Below are 22,716 nucleotides of genomic sequence, written 5' to 3' on the forward strand. Positions count from 1 at the left end.
TTGGTGAGTAGCCAGGGTTTGGGGGAGCTGCGTGGGGTTTTGTACAGGCTGGTGGAGGAACAACTAAGGATTACAAGTTTACTGTCAAGTACATTGCAGGAAAATTGGTAATACCGGTCTCGACCTTGTACCTTGTGTTGTACCGCTAGGCCAGTGAAATACAGATGGCAACCCTAAATGGAGACCATGTTCTAGGGCTAGGCAAAGACTCACTGGTTTTGCAGGCTGAGGAGCTTATGGCAATGAGAGAGAAGATGTAGATTGTGAAACTCAACAAAGTCTACAATATCCTCAGCAATCAGCAATGCTCCAGTTCATGATTTGAACAAAAACTGGAAATAATTATTATGCAAAAGTAATTCCAAACATTGTAAAACAAACTTTTTTTGAGAACCATCCATAGAGTCATCCTTTAGGAGCTCGGATGCAACAGCCTCCACACCCCCATCATGTGGGATGGAGGTGTAGAGGCTCTCTACATCCAGAGTCACCAACCAGATACCTTCGATATCGTGTGAAACACTTGTTAATGTAGTCAAAAAATCACTAGTATCTCTAATGTATGACTGATGAGCCACTACATATGGTCTAATGACTTTGTCAACAAAAATTGCAATGGGGGAAAGAATTGAATCCACACAGGACACAATAGGTCTCCCTGGGGGATGTTCTAGATTTTTGTGTATCTTAGGGAGGACATAGAATACTGGAGTAAGAGGACTACGTTGCTGTAAGAACGCTGCCAATTTCCCATCAATTATTTTTATTTCCAATGCTTCATTAAGCAATAACTTAATTTTTTGTTCTATTTCGGTTATTGGATTTTTATTTAATTTGTGATACGTTGTATCATCGCTAAGTTGGCGTAATATCTCAGCAACGTAGTCCTCTCTATCCAGCAACACCAATGCACCTCCCTTATCAGCCGCCTTGATAATAATCTCTGGTGAATCTACTAGATTTTGCAATGCCTGATATTCGTCTTTATTCAAATTATTAGGTAACAAATGTATATCCCCCTTCCGGTATTTTTCTTCCAGTTGTTGAACTTCCCTGGAAACATGCTTGATATACGTTTCTACAAAGATGTTATCACACTTAGGCATAAATGAACTAAGGGGTTTAAGATCCAAAGAGTCACCACTGAAGGTGTTAACTGGATTGGATATCTCCCCACTCTTAGCATTGCCCAATTGAACCTTTAAACGTAACGTTCTATAAAGCCTGAAAAGTTCGAGATCTAATTTGAAGAAATCAGGATTGTTAACAAGACAATACGATAATCCCTTGTGCAATACCTGTATTTCAGTCTCAGTCAATATCTTGTGGGATAGATTCACCACCGCATCCGCCGACGTTTGCTGGCTCCCTGCTGTTTTTTTCTTGTGGTGTTTTCTCCCTCCACGTTTGTATCTTCTCGGTCTGGCGTGATTGAGCCCTGCGACCCACCTAAAAAAGAAAGAGAAGTATCCTGCGAGTCAGACGCTTCCGTGGAGGCGCGCACCCGTCTGGTCTCCTTTGCCTTCTTAGCGGGATTTTGTGGCCTTCTGTTGGCTGCGGGGTACTCGTTCCGGTATGGCACCCACTTATACACCACTCCGTCCTCGTAATCCGCCGCATCTCGCTGAAACTTATTTCTTTTGCGGGTCTGTACTTCTGTGCGAAAGCTTTGGAGATGATCCGTCAGCTTTTTCTTCCCCTCTGCAACCACCGCTGGGCTAGCATGGTTCCGCAATTTTGTTTCAACCTCCTCGCTGCTGTGTATCACACGAGGTAATTCTTTTTGAATTTCTTCAATTATCGCCACCATCAGGTCTAGGGAGCATTTGTTCAATATAGCTTCCCATTTTTGACAAAATTGTGCATTATTAGTGAACATGGAGGGTCTCAGATGGGAACGCAGACCACGTGGGATCCGCTTGCATTTCACATATTCCCCCAATGTTTGGGCATGTAATTCATATGCAATTTGTTTTCTTTTGATTTTTTCCAGATCTTTAAAATCAAGGGATAAAGCAAGAGGAAAAGCTAATACCTAAAGACTCCTCATACCACTTTATGGAGGATTCACAGGCTTGCATACCTGCTTCATTCACTAAAGTGCCGATTATGTATAGTATATGTATAGAATTTTTTTGCCATGCATGGATTTGCATTCATCATCAGTTTTTGCAAAACTGCGACAAAAATTTGCCAAACAAAAATGCCTAATGACTTTAATGCATTTGGAGTGAGAAATATACATATACCCCTATATATATATATATATCAAATATATTTTGGTACAAAAAGTCGTCCATAGACTTTTCTGTATTTTGCTACAAATACAAAAAAGTTGCTGCAACAAAAAAGATGCCCATAGACTTTAATGCATTTTGTAAATTTTTCAGAAGTTTCACCAGTTGTTCAGCAAGTTGAACCGGGGCAAATTCACTCATCACTAATTATGGGCACAATCAGACATCAAACTAATGAGGGATTTGTATCAAGAAGGTCAAATACTTACATTTGATCAACAATGCAAGAAGATACTAAAAATTCAGTGGAGAATCCAAACCTGCAGTGGAGGAATGGAAAGCCTTGATTAGTAAAGCTATCCTGGCTCAAAGTCTAGGATGCTCTGACATTAACACATGACTCTCGTGTGTTATGAATCCCATGTTTAATGCCTTGGAAATTGTATAAATTTTGAAGGGGTTTGAATAGATAGAAATAAACTAAAAGAGCGTTATACTGTATATACAGGGCCGCTTCTGCCATGAGGCTAGGTGAAACCCTTGCCTCAGGCGGCAGCGAGCGGCCAGTTACAAGGGGCAACAAAAAGCCGCCTCTTGTAACTTTAAGAGCCGAACTTCCGGGTTTTAACCCGGAAATTCGGCTCCGCTAGTGCAAAGAGCGCTCTAGCGCTCAATGCACTAGCGATACTGCCCCCTGAAACCCGCTCCGACGCAAATTTTTAAGCGCGGAGCGGGAATGGAGGGGGGCGGCATCTGGGCTGCTACCTCAGGCGGCTGCAGCCCCAGAATCGGCGCTGTGTATACATCCACAAGTGCAAAGTACATTCTCAGATTCAAATTCACCATTTTCCCCCTCCCCAGAATGCAGCATTTCCCCCTTTCATTTCTGTATAACTGCAGCCAAGAGGGGCAGTTGCATCTGCTGAAATTGTGAGTGATGCGTTAGACGCATGCATTTTGACAAATTGGATGCATTTCAGCTGCAAATATTTTCCCATGTTCGGCATCACAGTGACCTTGAACATGTGTAAGGATTCGGCTCGCATGGACACGCGCATCAAGATGGGTGTCAATGTAGATGCAGGTGTCACTACGTTTGGCGCCAAAATGCCCTCCTTAAAAGAACGCTCAGGTAAAGGTGCTTGGTGTTAAACTTTGCTCCTGTAAACATGTATCCTGATTATTTGATTCTGGTTTGACTTCTGCTTGATACCCTGACTACGCTTGATCTCCGCCTGCATCTGACCCCAGCCTGCTTACTCAATTACGCTTGATCTCCGCCTGCATCAACCTCGGCCTGCTTTACAACTACAACTGAACTCTGCCTGCACTGACCTCTGCCTGCCCATTCTACTCCTCTTTCTGCTAACCCCTACTTATCGACTACTCCACGTGAATAGTTTGTGACTCTCCAGACTGGCCATGTCTCCTCACATCTTGGCTGTAGACAGGTGAAGGTAGTGGTAGCTCCAGGGTTCTGAAGCATCAATACATGTGGTTTGGTAAAAAAAAGAAGCACTTATAGTACAATTCCATACATTGTGCAGCAATATTCTATTATATCCATAAAAGGCCAGTTCTGCAGGTCCACTTGTCATCATTTATCATTGCCGTATCTGAAGGCTCTTTCCTTTAATAATTTTTCTTTAAATTTTTCTTTCTCTTCTATAAATGTTTGCTGTTAAGATAGCTCATTTCTTTAAGTTTTTGCCCTAAAACCACAGGCGTGTCAGATTCAAATTCCATGTAGGAACAAACTCACAAGGTTGAAACTCTACAGTTTATAAGTCTTGAGATCCCTTATTTTAGGTGTAGGGGCCCATAAGGTTAACTCCCCTGATGTTCTTGAAATCCCCTACTGGTTGGAAATCCCCTGATTTGGCTAGCTAAGATTTGTGCCTAATCTAGAGATGGGAAGGGGAATGTTTCCTTTTCCAGGTTAAAGTGTGCCCTTGGCAGTTCCAGATTTGGAAATTTATAAAGTAGAGTCACCATGTGCTCTCCCTCTTTTGCCTTAAACTTCAAGAGGGAGTGGATGTTGCTGGGACCTAAGCCTCAGTAAAGGAAAGGCCCCAAGGGTGGTGAGGCACTTGGGGAAACAGGAACCCCTAGAATCATGTGGAGATTTACCAGGATGAGGTCTGGAGCACAACAGACAGAGAGGCAGCAGATAAATGTAAGGGTGCTGCCTGGTGACCTGGCTTTTTGTGCTCAGCTTGAAAGCTTGGAGCTCAGGCATCTAAAGAATGATTTCTGCATAGAGGCTGTGGCCTTTACAAATTTTGACCCCTGTGAGTGATCCTCCTAAGGTTCCAGTGTGTGGTCCCCTGTATGAGGACAGATATTTTTCGTGTGACTGCTACGTGGGAGCAACTACTTTGTCCAAAGGAGAAGTACTTTGGGATAAGTAAGGCTACTTGGGGTATAAGAGCTCTTGGAGAAGGGACTGGACTGTAATATTTCATTTTGTCGACCCGAAATGGAATGTGGGACTGTGTCCTGGGAGAGACTGTACCAGGAGTTGGGAAAACCACACGGTCGCCCCAGTGCAGGGTTATAGTGCCCATACTTGCTTGAAGAAACATACATATATATATATATATATATATATATATATATATATATATATATATAAGCACAAAGAATCATCTTTAGAATGATTTAGACTGAGTTTACTAAGACCTTTTGGGGGTTATGCAATAAAAGACACTATGTTTGCCCAGGAGCAGTAACCTATAGCAACCGATCAGCAGGTTGCATTTACTGGTCATCTGTTTAAAATCAAACATCTTAATGGTTGCTATGGGTTACTGCTCCTGGGTAAACTTAATGCCTTTAATTAAATATGGCTGTCATTATTTCTCTGTAACATTTCTGTTTAACAGAACTGGATACATGTAGGGTCAGACTGGGTCAGCGGGTCACTGGGAAAAAACCTGGTGGGCCCCAGCCTTTAGGGGGGCTCCCAACCTCCCTCCCTGGCCCCACAGCGCACCTGCAAGAGCAAGAAGGTAGATGCGGCTCGGGCAGGAGAGCCAGAGGGGGCTTTGCGTCTGGGGCGTGGGTAGGGTTGCCACCATTTCCCGCAGGGAACTCCGGGCGGGGGTTGGGCCAATCACGTAATGGGAACGGGGAGGTAACATTGTGGGCGGAGTGGTGACATTGCGTGGATGTGTCGGCGGCGAGAGCTATGATGTGTCGATTGGCCGATTGCCATGTCAATCTTAGGGAATCAATCCCGGTTTTCCAAATTAGGAAAACCAGGAAGGCAGTTTTCACCCAGACAGCCTTCATGAAATCAGCCAGTCCGACACTGGATACATATATTTTTACCTTAAAATAGTCACAAGGTGGCAGCAAAATATGGCCTCAACATTCCATAAAATCATAAATACAAGGTTACATGCAAACTTATTCTCTGTAAATAGCAGTGTCCCCCTATCCAGCTATCATCTTGTCTCTTGCAATTCCTGCCACTTAACCCCCGACAAAATTTTTATGCTTGTTAATCTATACCAGCAGTGGGCAACACTAAAATTTTAAGAGCTTTAAATGTTACGCCAGACTTTTGCACATTTGTTCTAGCATAATACAGAATAAGGAAAGTACCCACAGCATGATGGCTTTGTCCATTCAATTAGTGAATGATGTACCATTGTAATGAAAGGTGGCATTATTTAACATTATTTACTTGCATGCAAGTCATTCTGTATGTTTTATAAGATTTGCACTAACAGCAGACAAAGGTTTCTCAGCAGGTTTCCAAATCCACAAACTCAGTTTTTCCATTATTAGCAAAATACTCAATGCAGCCTTCCATGTTTGCTTTAATTGCCTCTGTTCTCACAGTCAATAAATTTAGGGAGCCATTATCATTATTTTTGGCGTCCCTGAATGCTTAATTTATTAATCACTAGCAGTCTAAGAGAGTTCATGTCAATTAAAGTTAGAATATTACAGAATGAAGGTTTACATGGAGGTTGGAGACTGTGTTACAGAAAAGATGAACCTGTATAATAGTGATGCTCAGGTTGACCTGAAACCTGCAGTGACCTGTGGGTTGACCATTGAATGGGTGGGTTTGGGTTGAAATTTGGCCAACCACTGTGGGTATGGTTGGGTGCAGGTTAGACTGGGGAAGTACACTCCTCCTCTGCTCCAGAGATTCTGTGTCTTGGAACCAGAGGCGTGCACAGAAGTAGCACAGAGAGCAAGAAAATATGGGTTGGGTGCAGGTCCTACAACACTACTGCACATCACTTCTGCATACTATGCCTGTGAGCTTTGGAAGGGGTGCACAGTGCACCTACCAAAAAGGTCCTGGGAAATTTCTTTCTACAGTACAAAGTCTTTTTGTGATACTACCCTGTTATGTTCAACTGTAGTTGGCTCTTGTCTGCCATTAAAGGAGAAGGAAAGGTTAAAACTAAGTAAGCCTTATCAGAAAGCTCCATTTAACTACACCAGTAAATCCCCAAAGTAGTGCTGCTCTGAGTCCCCTGTCAAAAGAAACACTGTATTTCTTTCCCTCTGTTGTGTACACATGGGCTTCTGTATCAGACTTCCTGCCTTCAGCTTAAACCTCATTGCCCTGGGCAAGAGCATGCTCAGTTTGCTCCTCTTCCCCACCCCCCTCCCTTCTCTACTGTAATCTGAGCCCAGAGCAGGGAGAGACTCAGGCAGGAAGTGATGTCACACCACATTAATACTGCAGCTCCTATCCTAAACAAACAGAGAGTTTCTAGAGCTTTTTACTCAGGTATGGTAAAACATTCTACAGAATAAATATAGCATTCTAGCTTGCACTATTGCAGCTAATCTATTGGCAATAAAATGCCTCCGTAGCTTTCCTTCTCCTTTAAGTTAAACATTCATCGCAGAGCAAACAGAAGCCTATGTTAATATACTCTGTTTAACAGTAATTTATTTTTTTTTCATGCATGCTATGAATTCAGTAAGTGGCACAATAGGAGAGCACTCACCCAAGCTCCAGAGTCAGGCACCGACCAAAAGGCAGGCTGTGCTAGCAACGGCGACACGCCTCCGGATAGGGCGTAGCAATTTGTATCTGAAATGCTTCTGAGGAAGTGGCGTTGAGGCCACGAAACGCGTTAAGCATGGACTGTGTTTGATGCACTGTTGGTGGATTTTCATGTATGCCATTTAATCTTCAATAAATGGAAATATTTTAAATCTCCGACCTGGTCTAGTGTTCCGTGGATCAAAGACTTTTTTATGAATTCAGTAAGCCATTTGCTTGTTACTAATATGTGTGTGTGTGCATTTAAAGTATACATGTCACATGCTTTTGTACCGTTATTTGTGCCTTTTTCAGTCTGTTCCTTCTAGGCACAATATTGCAGAGTGAGACATTTTTCAGAAGAGCATCTGGCAGGAGACATCCAGTTACAACGTTTAGAGATTACAGAGGTCATAAACACAGATGGTACTCAATATGTATAGAGAGAGAGTGCGTAAAGGCTTGTGCATTTCAGAATCAGGTGTAGAGGGTATCTTATGGTTTTGGCTGTCCCCTTCTCTGTCTAAGTGCTGTTTCAGAGTTATTATTTTAATTATACATATTAGCTCTCACTGATGGATCGTAGATTTTTTTGATTAAATCACTGCAGTGTTTTACAAATGAGGCCTAATTACACATTTTTGCACATTTTTTCTCACAAAAAAAATAAGCTTGTTTGTCTCGGAACCCAAAGGTCTAATTTAGGTAGATACCTGAACGGGTCTGTTTTTTTAGAGCCACACCTCCTTACCCTAAGCCTGACCTGCATACACAGATCACCCGCACGGACCGGACATCAAGTATAGGCCAACTCCTTTGCAGGTATTCCACTGTAGAGTTCTACTCTGAACCAATTTTTTAAACCCGGAGCCAATCTGGACACATGACTCGAACCCACAAGCTGCATTTTTACCCGCTACCAGGCCCACAGCTGCCTTATCTGCAACCTCATCCGCAACTCACTAAACACCGTTAACCAGGAAGTGTTGTTGCTGCAAACCAGAAGTGACATCATCAACAGTGGTTGGCAGCAGATAAACATTTTAAAAAATGCTGAAAGGAGTAAAATATAGAAAACCTAATATACCTATATCCAATAATACTACCCGCAACCCGCAGGGTACCCACTTTTTTTTGCAGGTAATCTGCGGGTACCCGACCCACTGCAGGACTCTTTTCCATTAAAAAAAAAATGTTCCAGGCAGCACTCCTTACACGTTTCGGGAAAGCATTCCCTTAGTCATAGGCCTATGCTATGTTACCCACCATGACACAATAAAGATAAGTTTTAATACTTATCCAAAGTTTTTTTTTTTTTGGATTCATCACAGTTGGAGCGCTGGTGGCTGAGCACACGGAGCTCATAGAGCTGATTGGAGAGACTGAACTCTGATTGGAGAGACTCTATTCCATAGGTATCTTTTGATTTTTTGCCTACAGTATACAGTATTATTTTGTTTTGTTTTTCTGCCCACAGTATGCAGTTTGACTTCTCATGGATGTACGTCACCAATACATATCATTTAGTAAAGCACTGATACTGAACACTCACATGTGATCGTGAGCTGGAACTTCAATTTCCTATAACACAAATTTGAGGCTGAATACAAGTATAACAATAAATAATATTTACAACTGGTCTTTTTATATTTCCATGTTCAGCCATTTGCCTCACAAGGTAATATTCTGCTTGGTCGATCATTTTATCACCCAAGATGCTGCCAAAATTCTTATTCACTCTCTCATCATATCACGTCTAGACTACTTTAACTCTCTTTTAATTGGCCTTCCCCACCAGAGACTATCACCTCTCCAGTCCATAATGAACACTGCCGCGAGGCTCATACACCTCAGCAACCGCTCCTCCTCTGCCACGCCACTTTGCCAATCCCTATACTGGCTTCCACTACTCTTCAGAATTAAATTCAAATTAATGACCCTGACATTCAAAGCACTTCATAACTCTGCCCCACCCTACATCTTTGAACTCATCTCTATATACTCACCAAACAGCTTACTGTGCTCCTCTACTGACCTGTTTCTGAACTCTTCTCTCATTACCTCTTCACATGCTCGCATTCAAGACTTTGCAAGGGCTGCACCCCTCCTCTGGAACGCTCTCCCACGGTCTGTCCGACTTTCTCTCAACCTTTCTGCTTTCAAGAAATCTCTTAAAACACACTTATTTAGAGAAGCCTACCCTCACTCTTAACTAACAAATGCAATACCACATACAGTACCACATCTCTCACCCACTAAATTCTGATCTTGCCCACTCCCACACCTTGTGTATTATTTCTGCACAGGGCCTTCCTCACCTTTTTGTACCGGTATTGATTGTGATGTATGCCACTCCATATGTTCTATGTATGTAATTCATGTGTTTTAGTTGTTTAAACACATTTACTTTACATCGCTACGAAATATGTTGGCGCTATTTAAATACATGGTCTGTGTGAGGCCAGATTTAGAGGCAGAACCCTTCTCTCCATTTCTGTTTTTTTTTTATTTTATGTTATTTCCTGTGGCATCATGATGATACTGCATATCAAATCTACTGAGGCTATAAGGCTCTATAGCCTAAATTTAAAATACTATCTAGTTCACAGAGTTGATGGCCTGGCATTCAGAAAGCAGATCAGTTGTGAGTGTAGTTTTTATTTTTTCATACTGCCCATACAGCTTTAAGAGACCATCCTGGGATTAGATTGCACTGGATTTGCAATATTGAACATTTAATCTACCAATGCACCTTGGAGGATTGAAACAATTGGAGGAATGAAAACAATTGTGCAACATACTGTATGTCTGTTCATCCCACGGGTCAACACTTCCACTGCTGGTGGATCACTGTTATCTGCCATTATTGACCTTCCAATTTATTATTCAAACCACTGCCAGGTGACTAGGGTCCCTGATTGTACTGCCAAAGAGCCATTTAAATAACTGGAGGGCAGCAGAATAAAAAGACAAAGCGCAAAGTATAATAAAGTGATGCTTGCACTCATCCAAGACAACAATGTCTATGCTGTTTGTCCATTGTTTTATACAGCTAGGGCAATAAATATTTGGACACAGACAACCTTTTTCTAATTTTGGTTCTGTACATTACCACAATGTTTAAATTAAACAACTCAGATGCTTTCAGTTTAATTTCAGTGGGTTGAACAAAAAGATTGCATAAAAATGAACTAAAGTCTTTTTTTTTTTAAAACAATGACTTCATTTCAGGAGCTCAAAAGAAATTGGACAATTGACTCAAAGGCTATTTCATGGACAGGTGTGGGCAATTCCTTTGTTGTGTCATTATCAATTAAGCAGATAAAAGCCCTGGAGTTGATTTGAGGGGGTGCTTGGATGTGGAAGATTTTTCCTGAGAAAGAAAGAAAGCTCTGGTGAACTCAGCAATGCAAAAAGACCTGGACATCCACAGAAGACAACAGTGGTGGATGATCTCAGAATAATTTACAGTATATGCTGAAGAGAAACCCATTCACAGCCAAAAAAGTGAACAACACTCTCCAGGAGGCAGGTGTATCGATATCCAAGTCTACCATAAAGAGAATACTGCATGAAAGTAAATACAGAGGGTGCAATGCAAGGTACAAGCCACTCATAAGCATCAAGACTAGAAAGGCTAAACATCTAAAAAAGGCAGCACAATTCTGGAAAAACATTCTTTTGACAGATGAAACCAAGATCAACCTCTACCAGAATGATGGCAAGAAAAGGTATGGAGAAGGCGTGGAACAGCTCATGATCCAAAAAATAGCACTTCATGTATAAAACATTTGGGAGGCAGTGTGATGGCTTGGGTGTGCATGGCTGCCAGTGGCACTGGGACACTAGTGTTTATCCATCATGTGACACAGGACAGAAGCACAAGAATGAATTCTGAGGTGTTCAGAGGCACTGTCTGCTCAAATCCAGTTAAATGCAGTCAAATTGATTGGGAGGCATTTCATAATACAGATGGACAAAGGCCCAAAACATACAGCCAAAGCAACCCAGGAGTTTATTAAAGCAAAGAAGTGGAATATTCTTGAATGGCCAAGTCAGTGACCTTTGTCCAATTACTTTTGAGCCCCTGAAATGAAGTGATTGTGTTAAAAAGGCTTTAGTTCCTCACATTTTTATGCAATCTTTTTGTTCAACTGCATCTGAGTTGTTTCATTCAAAATTTATTGTGGTAATGTACTGAACCAAAGTTAGAAAATAGTTGTCTCTGTCAAAATATTTATGGACCTAACTGTATGTATGTGTCTAGATCAGGGTTCCCCAAACTTTTTACCCATGACCCACATTCAAATGTAAAAATAGTTGGGGAGCAACACAAACATGAAAAAGTCCTTGGGGTGTCAAAAAAGATTGTGATTTTATATTTGTAGTCTCTATGTGGACTGACTACTGCTTACAGGAGTCTCTGTTTTTTATTCAACCAAAACTTTTCTCCAAGCCTGGAATTCAAAAAAATGCTTTGATGCCACTGAAGCAACATCCAAGGGGTTGGTGAGCAACAAGTCATGAGTCACTGTTTGGGGATTACTGATCTTGATGTTCGTATGAACTACAGTTTTTGTCTTTTTCAAACTTTAAGGGTGTTATTTACTAAGGGGCCTATTTACTTAGTTTGAGTGAAGGAATAGAGGAAAAAAAGTTCGAATTTCGAATGGTCGAATATGGCTACTTCGACCATCGAATGGGCTACTTCGAATCGAACGATACAAACTAAAAATCTTTCGACTATTCGACCATTCGATAGTCGAAGTACTGTCTCTTTAAAAAATTCTTCGACCCCCTAGTTCGCCACCTAAAACCTACCGAGGCCAATGTTAGCCTATGGGGAAGGTCCCCATAGGCTTCCTAACAATTTCCTGATCGAAGGATAATCCTATGATCGATGGATTAAAATCCTTCGAATCGTTCGATTCTAAGGTTTTAATCGTTCGTTCGATCGAACGATTATTCCTTAGATCGTTCGATCATAGGAATAGCGCAAAATCCTTCGACTTCGATATTCGAAGTCGAAGGATTTTACTTCGACGGTCGAATATTGAGGGTTAATTAACCCTCGATATTCGACCCTAGGTAAATAAATGCCCCTAAATGTACTAATTTTCTCATAATTTTAATAAAACAAACTCGAACAAACTCAGTTAGAGAAAAGTCTTGATAAAATCGTGAAAAAACTCGAATCGTACAAATTTTTCAGATTTGTCTCTTGAAAGGCTCGGTTTGAAAACCCTGGTACGAAACCCAGTGCAGACCTTGATATCTTCAAATTAGAAAACAGACATCTGCTATTGACTTCTAAAGGATTGTGACAGGTTTAAGACGGAGTGTTTTCAGATTCAGGGTATAACAAATCTCAAAAAATGCAAGGTTTTTTTTCCTCGAAAAATTTGAGTTTTCCCCTTTAAAAGCCCAACCAGAAAAATTTGAGTTTTAATAAATATCCCACTAAATGTGGTATTTGCGAGGAGGCATCTGTAGCTTTAATTTAGAGACTAGTATAGAAAAAAAAGACTATTGTTATTACTGACTAGTGCTGTTCTGTACACAACATTCTTAGGGCAGAGACAGACGCGAAGATTCGGGGAGATTTAGTTGCCCGGCAACTAATCTCCCAGAAAAGCCTTACCGCTAGCTAGAATCTAAATCACCCGCGGGATTGCACTTGGAGCTCTTCATTTTTCAAAGTTGCCCGAAGTTGCTTCACAAGGAAACTTCGGGCGACTTCGAAAAAAAGAAGCGCTCTGAGTGCCACCCTGCTGTCGATTTGTATTTTTCCATTAAAAAAAATAATTTTTTGGGTTTAAAAAAATTTGATAATTTGTTATTTTTTAAAAACTCAAATTTTTTAACATTTGTTAGAACCCAAACCGGAGTTTTTTTCAAATGGTTTCGCTCGAAAACTTGATCAGTGTGAAAGATTTGAGGTTTTTTTGCAGAAAACGCAATTAACTCGATTCGTTTTCTGGTCGTTAACCCCGCTAATTGCAGTTTTCTCCAATTTTTTCTTAAATTAGAAACCATTCGAGCTGTGAGTTCATTTGAGGTTTAAAAAAGCTCACATAACTCTAAAATTCAACCTTTTATAAATAACCCCCTTACTGTCTAGTCAGGAGGGGACTGAAAACCATAGGGTATGTTAAGTGCTGGATTTGCTTTTAGCTTTTATCTGTAACATTCTGGTTAGTGACATTTATCGGCCTGCTTTTTTTCAAAGCAGAATAACAATCCAGAACAATAGCCTTATATATCACAAGTGAATTGCTTATACACTGTATATCACAAGTGAACAGTCAATGAGCCACCTGTACATACCAAATCCCTTTTATGTTGCCAGTACAGACGGCTAGGCACAACATTAGTAAGAGATGAACCCTGATCTGACCAAACCAAGTGCTATTGTTAACATTGTGCTTTTAGGGGACGAGTATGGAGTCAGCATTTAACTAAAAGCCATAACAGCAATGGTATAATTATATGTAAAGTTGTTGGTTCAACTTCATACTCACTGTAGTTCCAGTCCCTAATTATTATACAATGTTTCATCATGCAACTCCCACTGGCAATACATGTTGGCAAGCTTTATTTTTCAGATGTTGACTTTAATTGTCTAAACACAGAAGTGTGGCATCTATTAGGAGAGAAGGTGGCAGAGTGAAATATGTAGGTTCTAGTGTTTTAATGCCTCCTTACAGTATTGGTGCTGTCAGCAGCTTAATGTTGTCCTGTTATATTACATTTATAAATCTGTGCAGTGGCGTAACTACCGGGGGAGCAGGAGGTGCAACTGGGCCAGGGCCCGCACCCTGCAGGGCCCCCCGGCAGATCGTGCACGCTGCAGCCCGCTCGTCGGCTGCAGCTGCAAAGAAAACGCTCACGGGTGAGGGTGGGAGGGGGGTGGGAGGGGCCCGGCTGCACGGTCCGCACCAGAGCCCACCCTCACCTAGTTCCGTTACTGAATCTGTGCTTTTTATATTATAGAGCAGTGATCCCGAAACAGTGGCTCCTGAGTAACATCCAACCCCTTGGATGTTGCTCCCAGTGGCCTCAAAGCAGGTGCTTATTTTTGAATTCTGGTTTGGAGGAAAGTTTTGGTTAGATAAAAACAGGTGTACTGCCCCCCCCCAAGAAACTTTTTCATGCTTTTATTGCTCCCAAACTCTTTGTACAATTGAATGTAGCTCACGGGTAAAAAAGGGAATGTATGGTGAATACACAGGGGTTATGCCTAGAGGCCCAATGGCACGGGTGCACACTTTGATAAATGGTTCCTATTCTACCTATTCTCCAAATATCACACCTTTATCAGCTATGTGCCTCATAACCTGCATGTGGCTTATGAACTGGTCTCTTCAAATGACAGTTTTTATTCTTCTATGGTGAAAGGCTAAATATTTTGCATCCAAAGGGGCCCTTTTGGGCAACACCATGGAGCTCCTGCCATACACACTATGCAAAGAGGCTGTTGCAGTGTTATTCCTTTTTCTGTAAAGAGGTATAGAGGCTCTAGAACACAATGCCCCACCCAGTGTGTAAAGGTAAAAATAGGACAAAGTTGGTAATTTTTTTGCACTTGGCTCACTGGGTATGGGGCATTGTGTGAATAGCCTCAGGCCATTCAGAGACCTGAGAACTTGGTTGCCACTTTTTCTAGAAAAAAATACCGGTCCTCCTATTTTCCCTATAAAATCATTGGTAGAATTTTACCAGCCAAGCTAGTAAAATACCAGCCAGGTGGCAATCCTGCTGAGAACTGAAGTTTAAATCTAGTGTGGGCTGCATTAGAATGCATTAAATTCAAAAGGGTGGATGGGGGTAGGCAGGTAGGTGCTTTTGCCAGAACTCTAGTGTTAATCTTAGCCATTTAGAATTCTATTCAATAAAATAATCTGGGAGGAATGAATTTTGAGACCCTGAAAAGATTCAACATTATTACAAACATTATAATAAATATGCTATAATTTATACAGGAGCAGTGGCCAACTCCATGTTGTAGCTCCCACCCTTTCCAGCTATAGTCAGGTGATCCCACTGGTGGCAAATAAAAGGGCAACCATGTATGGGAGTTTTAACCTTGAAAGCAGCAAGTAAGTTGCAGGTAAAACTTAGTCCCTTTGTAAAATGTATAATGAAGCAACAGAATTCTTAATGAATCAGATGCAAGTTGAGCGCAGGACTGGCCAGATATGGGATGACTTTGACGTAGTTGGCCAGCTTAAATATATTGCAATATATGGACAAACAATCCCTGATTTTTTTAAAGGGTAAGGCATTTTTAGTAGCTTAAGGCACAAAATGTCGCAATTTCCTTATTAAATTTATAATGAGTTGAGTGCAGAGGATCTCTTGTATTCGTCTATAAGATTTAAAGGGCACCTATCACAGCCAAAATCAAACACATATTAACAATCTGACCAGTACAAGCTAAACACGTTTAATCAAACTACATATATAGTTTTTTGAAAAAACTGCAGGTTTTAAAAAAAATCCCTTACTTTGTCAAATGGGTTCTTTCACTGAGGGAGGCCATACTGAGACTATAACAGAGACTATAATATGCAAATTTCAGGAGCATGCTCAGATTGTAACACTGCTTTGAGTATTCTACCCAGAATGCCTTGTTTTAGTAAACTCCTCCACTAGAAGTATCAGGAGATTTCCCTATCTTGTCCCCTGCTGGTAAAGTCATTATGCAAATTAAGGGCACACAGTAACTTCCAGCAGGTGGCAGCACTACTGAACAGCAGCTAACACACAGGTTTGGCTGATTTGAAAATAGCTTAGAAGGGTTAATAAGCAACAAGGAATTTCAACTGAGCATGTGCGAGATTTCAGAGCTGCAGTTGGCTGGGAAGATATAGGTAGAAGGAGCCAGTGAAATCCAAGATGGCTGCCTCAGCTAGAACTGCAGTGGAGATAGGGGAGATCATGCAGAAGGAATAGTGAGCTGATCATTTACATTATACAAACAATTCTAACTGTTTTAAAAATCGGATTTCTTGAACTTTCACATAGTGTAATTACTTAGTAATGATTTTAGTCATGATTGGTGCCCTTTAACATTAGCAGGTCAAAGGAAACATCACAACAGCTTTAAAAAAAATAGAAACAGTTTACATCAAGAATAGACCACTGGCCAGAACTAGGGATGGGTGGATTTTATAACCTGGTATATATTCTTGGTGAAATTAGTTTTTTGCAAGTTGCAAAAATGTTCACAAACATGAGTTAAATGTATTTGCCATGTGACTCCAATGCATTTGAAATAAAATACATGAGAAAGAAGCCCATTGACTTCAATGCATTAGCGAAAGAAAAAACATGGGGGCAAATTTTCTAAAGGGCGAAGTGAAAATTCGCCAGCGTAACGCCATTTCGATACTTCGCCTATTTACTAGCGGTCGCTGGCGTAACTTCGCTAGCGAAGGAGATAGACACTATCGGTACTTGCGAATTTGCGCTCTGGCGAATGGACGTAACTGCGCAAATTCACTAAGATGCGGATTTTACTGAACGTTATCTCTTGCGCCAGACTTGCCTTTGCCACCTCAGACCAGGCGAAGTGCAATAGAGTAGATAGGACTTCCTAAAAAAATTGTTGAAAAATGTTCTAAGTCCTAAAATACACTAGCGTCTTTTCTTTTTTCAGGGTGTTAGGCTGAAAAAGAGCGTAATATTTTTTGGGATTAACCGGCTTCCCCCCTACATTTCCTAACATATGGCACATAAACTATACATTGGGCTCATGTGTAGCCCAATATAACAACTTTATTTTATTTTATTAAGGTTTCCAGGGCTTGTGTAGTGTAATGTATTTGCTGCAACAGATACATCCATTCAACTTTGACTTCCCGCCGTATGCAAATTAGCCAACGCTAGCGCTAGTGCATTTTCACCAGCGTTCGGTGCCCTGGACGCAACTTCGGATTTTAGTGAATCAGCGTTGTCCTGGCGAATCTATGCCTGGGGAAGTGTTGTGCTGTGGTGCGCTGGCGAATTTTCGGAGGTTTGTGAATTTGCCCCATGGAGAAGAAATGCCCATTGAGTCCAATGCATTTTCAGGAATTTTTTCTTGGTTCATGGCATGTAATTAACTAGCTTTCAGTGCATTCTGCATAGTCATAAAAAGACAGGGTGATTTTTTTCCAAAGAGTGCACTATTTACTGCATTCGTAAATGAATAGTGGTATTTGTATAATGCCCTTAGAGAAATAAATATGTATACAACATAGTTTAGTAAGACTGAAATCACAGAGACAGAATGGAACACTTTCATTTTTTAATTTTTTTCTAAGAATATTAGCAACTATTATCCACTGTTCACGTCAAAGGAATGTTGTGAAGTGCTCTGAGAACCTGGTTGGAGAACAATATAAATGAAAATTCTTGTTATTTAAAAGAGCTGGCATCACAAGTGATATAATATATAAGATGTAGGAGTACTCATTTCAAGTTGGAGCATGTCATTTCATAAAAGACGTTTCTCACATATGATGGGAATGAAATTGAGTTTGTATCAAGTACTGTAACATGTTTTTCTGGAATCGTAGCCAGACAAGCCACATTTCGTTCACTGTTAGGGTCGTACAGGTATGGGATCTGTTACCCAGAATGCTCAGGTACCTGGGTTTTTCCAGATAAGAGATCTTTCTGTAATTTGTATCTTCATACCTTGTCTACTAGAAAATCATGTAAACATTAAGGGGTTATTTATTAAAGGTCGATTTGTGAACTTTTTTTCACTAGAAAACTCGAATTTTTAGAAAACCCAATTTTTTCAAGATTTATTGTACACTGATTCTGCAAAAAGCCCGTATCAAAAAATCCACCATCTCAGACCTGTCGAGGTCCTGTATAAGTCAGTGGGAGAGGCACCTATGCCAATTTGAAATATTGTTGTCTGCACTGGCTTTAGCTCGAAAATCAGACTTTTTCTGGGTTTTTGGGGGCAAAGCCTGAAAAATTTGAGAGATTTGGAAAAAAGCCAGAAAAAATTTGTACGATGCGCATTTTCGCTTGATTTTATTGAGTTTTCTCACGATCCAATTCAATTGAGTTTTTTTTTATTAATAAATAGGCTAAAATCCGGCATGGGAATTTGGTCAAGCTTGTTTTTTAAAAATAATATAAGATGAATTTGTATTATGGTAAATAATCCCCTAAATAAACCCAATAGGTTGGTTTTGCTTCCAATAAGGATTAATTATATCTTAGTTTGGATCAAGGACAAGCTACTGTTTTATTATTACAGAGAAAAAGGAAATCATTTTTAAAAATTTGGATACTTTGGATAAAATTGAGTCTATGGGAGACGACCTTTCCATTATTCGAAGCTTTCTGTATTTCCTGGTTTCCAGATAACGGATACCTGTATTCTCCATCTTTGTAGTGGGCCCATTTTGAGATATTTATTATTGTTTATTCATATAGTGCCAACAATTTAGACACAGGGAGAACATACAAACTTCTGGCAGATGAAATCTCCAAAAGCTGCAATGCTATCCACTAAGCCACTGTGATACACCATATGAAGTGGAAGGCAGTGTGTAAAGTGAAAAAAATTGGGAACAGTCTTTGAACCTTTAATTTCTCAGGTCTCTGCACTTCAGAATGTAGAAACTTGTGGCTGATGGAGGGAGGCAGGTAGGTGTCATATATGTAAAAAGATAACTATATTAAAAAGATAACTATATTAAAATACCTTTATTCTGCATGTTTTATAATTTGACAGGTGTTAGGGTTATTACACAATAAAAAAATGCAATTTAATTTATGCACAAATTTGAAATATGAAGACATTCCGTGAATGAGCACAGGATTAATTAAACTAACGAAACTGTGTTTGTCTTTTTTTCACTCCATATGGTAGGGAGCAATTTCCTTGTGCCGGTGGATTTCCTGTGCTCTTGATTATAACAGGGTTAGGCTGCGTCTGTCCTTCCATCTGCTACAGAATCACATTGTGGGCTATATGCTGAGCTCGCCAGGGTTCCTTGTAAGAGAAGGACTGCCAAGGGTTGGACCATATCCTCTGACCAAGAGCAATATTAAATGAGTCATATGTTGGAGATACAGGTATATATATATATAGATAGATAGATAGATAGATATATCTATAGATAGATATTATATATATATATATATATATATATACACATATATATATATATATATATATATATATATATATATATGGTTGTGTGGATGCCGGAACAACTCTTGTAGAGGTGTAAGTTGCCTGGGTGCAAATAAAGCCCAAAAGGATAAGTATATACCAGAAGGAGGCTCACACTCACAGGTCTTACAAAGAAATAACGGTGTTTATTAGTCAAAAATAAGAACTTAGTTCTTATTTTTGACTAATAAACACCATTATTTCACAGTCAATGCTTAGACATATACTTCAGTTAGGTATAATTCATTCCCGGACCAGCACATCCCTTTGTGAAACTGTTGATTTTTATTTAAATACACATATTAGTGTTCCAACGTTTCGGTCCCTGCTGGGACCTTTTTGGATGTTATCCTTGAAAAAGGTCCCAACTGAACTATATATATGTATCAATGTGTATATATATATATATATATATATATATATATATATGTATATATATATATATATATATATATATATATACCAAGAGCTGGTGCACACAAAAATCCAAAGTAAATATATACACACACAGTTGTGTCCGAATGCAAATCTTGCCTCTCAATATTGCACCCATACATATAAAAGGTCAAATCTTATCACAACCACATTTCTGCAGAACCTGCACAACAAATAATGAACAAATAATGAAAATATTGTATGAGCTCACCAATCAAGCCAAGCAGAATAATAATGCCGCTGTATTTTCCCTAAGACCTGCCCTTTACAGAAACCTTCCAATTATATTCCAAGCAGGCTGTGATATATTGTATTTCATGTAAAAAAAAAAGCTGCCTGGCATGGGGTGGAACACTTCCCTTTCTTAAATGTTCCATTGCAGCCTGTGATGTTGATTCCTGTGGCTTTCAATTTGCTGTATGTTCTTGGCCGTCACCGGCTTCACCGCTTGGCCACTTTAGGATGTAATTGATCTGTTTATGCCGTCAGCTAAAGATAATGTATGTATGAGGCAATTGTAGAGCTGCCCAAGTGGTATTGCCCATGATCATTATTTGTGACTGTACGTGAAAATTTAAGTGGATGAGCCTGGCATGAAACGACACAGAGCACGCCTTAGCATGAAAGGCAACATCTATCATCTTTAATGTTGTAAAAAACATAAGCTCTGTTTATTTCTCAGAAAGAGATCCTGTGCTCATATAATTACAGCTGTCTCAAAGGCAGCATTTAGCTTGTAAAGCCGCATGTGCCGTCCATCTGGGGGCCAGACATCTTTCCCAAATGGCGCTATTCTGTAAGTAAGGTCAATAAGATGATTGGATTGAATGGAGTGAATAGTGCTTCTGCCTTGCAGTATGGACAGAGTCAGACTGGGGAACCTGGGGCCTATTGGGTATCTGAATCAAGAGCCCACCACCCAACCACTGAAGGACCCACCACCCAGCATGCTACTCCTCTTTCCCACTCTTCCAGCCAAAACTGCTCCTGCTCGCAGCGCTTTTTGTTTCATTGTTAAAAAATAAACATGGTCATGCAGTCCACAGTGGAATACAGGCAGGCAGGGCCCATCAGCGTCGGGGGCCTGCGAGGATTTTTTTCTTTGTCCCAGTGGGCCAATCCGACCCGATCCTGAGTTGATTCCAAGTTTGTATGTCCCTTTGTCTGTGTGGGTTCTCACTAAGTATTCGAGTTTATAGTCACACTCCAAAAATGTATAGACAGGTTAAAGGAAAACTATACCCACCGAACAATGTAGGTCTATATAAAAATATATTGAATAAAACAGCTCATATGTAAAACCCTGCTTCATGTAAATAAACCATTTTCACAATAATTTACTTTTTTAATTGTATGTGCCATTGGGTAATCATAAATAGAAAATTGCCATTTTAAAAAATAAGGGCTGTCCCCTGGGATCCTAGGATTCACTGTGCACACAAACAAACCAGACAAACCATGTATGTATTTCTGGTCAGGTGATCTCTGAGGCAGCACACAGACCATCACGAAATGGTGGTTCAAGGCAAGAGATGTAAAAGAGAAATATTTACTTAAATATATATTTCAGTTTGATAAGATTCTTTAATATGCCACTTAATTTGATATAAACTATCTGTATTAATTTTGGGGGTATAGTGTGGGTGTAAATGTGATAGGGGCCTGAAAGGGGTGTTCATTTTTAGTATGTTATAGAATGGAAAATTCTTAGCAGCTTTTCAAATGGTTTGCTTTTTTATTTTTTATAGTTGTTTAATTATTTGCCTTCATACAGCTTTCGAATGGGGGTAACTGACCCCGGTAGCCCATAAACTTTTGCTCTTTGAGGATACAAGGCATTACCTGCTCATTTATTGTGCGGAAATGGAATGTTTCGGGGACACGACAATTTGTCAAGCTTGTCAAAGGGGCGTGTCGGCAAAACGTTGCATTTCTGCACAATAAACTAACAGGATGCTCCCTGCAACGGTAATGCCTTGTGTGCCGATATCGTCTTTCCAGATTGATTGTGATTTGTGAGGTTACTGAATCCTCTAATATTGTGCACCCGGCTGATCTCTACAAGTGTGTGCGATTGTTCTAGTTGCTTATCTGTTCAGGTGCTCCCCTATTCATATTCCAGTCTCTTATTTAAATCACTGCCTGGTTGCTAGGGTAGCTGCTGAAATTCCAAGTTGAAGAGCAGCTGAACAAAGAGCTAAATTATCCAAAAACCAAAAATAATACAAAAGTAAACACCAATTGCAAATTTCCTTAGAATATCACTCTCTACATCATACTAAAAGCTGACCCCTTTTAAATTGTAAACTCCACTTGGGCAGGGACTGATGTAAATGATGAGCAATATATGGGTTCCATGGGTTCAAATATTCCCAACATGGGGGCAGGTTTACTAAAGAGCAAAGTGGCTAGCGCTAGCGGTAATTCACTAGTGTTGCCACCCACAGGGACATCGCCAATTCACTAGTGAATCAGACCATCACCAGCTCAGTTTTGGACCCTATCGCCAAGCATATTTTCGCTCCGGCAAACTGGCGCTACTCTGCAAATTCACTAAAGTGCGTATTTTACTGAACGTTAACTCTTTTGCCAGAGTTGACTTCGCCACCTCAGACCAGACAAAGTGCTAAAAAGAACAAGAAAGATCTTCCTCAATCTTCTGTCGCTTACATCATATCCTGTGTGCCAAAAATGCATTAAAGTTCCAAACACGCTGGCGGCTTTTCCTTTTTTTGAAGCAGAATTGCCTGCAAAAGTCCTGACAAACTTTTTGTATGGGTAACCAGTTTTCTCCAGACATTTCATAAAATATGGAACATTCATTTTACAGTGGGCTC

This window comes from Xenopus laevis, chromosome 6L (assembly GCF_017654675.1).
Source record: "Xenopus laevis strain J_2021 chromosome 6L, Xenopus_laevis_v10.1, whole genome shotgun sequence".
Lineage (NCBI taxonomy): Eukaryota > Metazoa > Chordata > Amphibia > Anura > Pipidae > Xenopus > Xenopus laevis.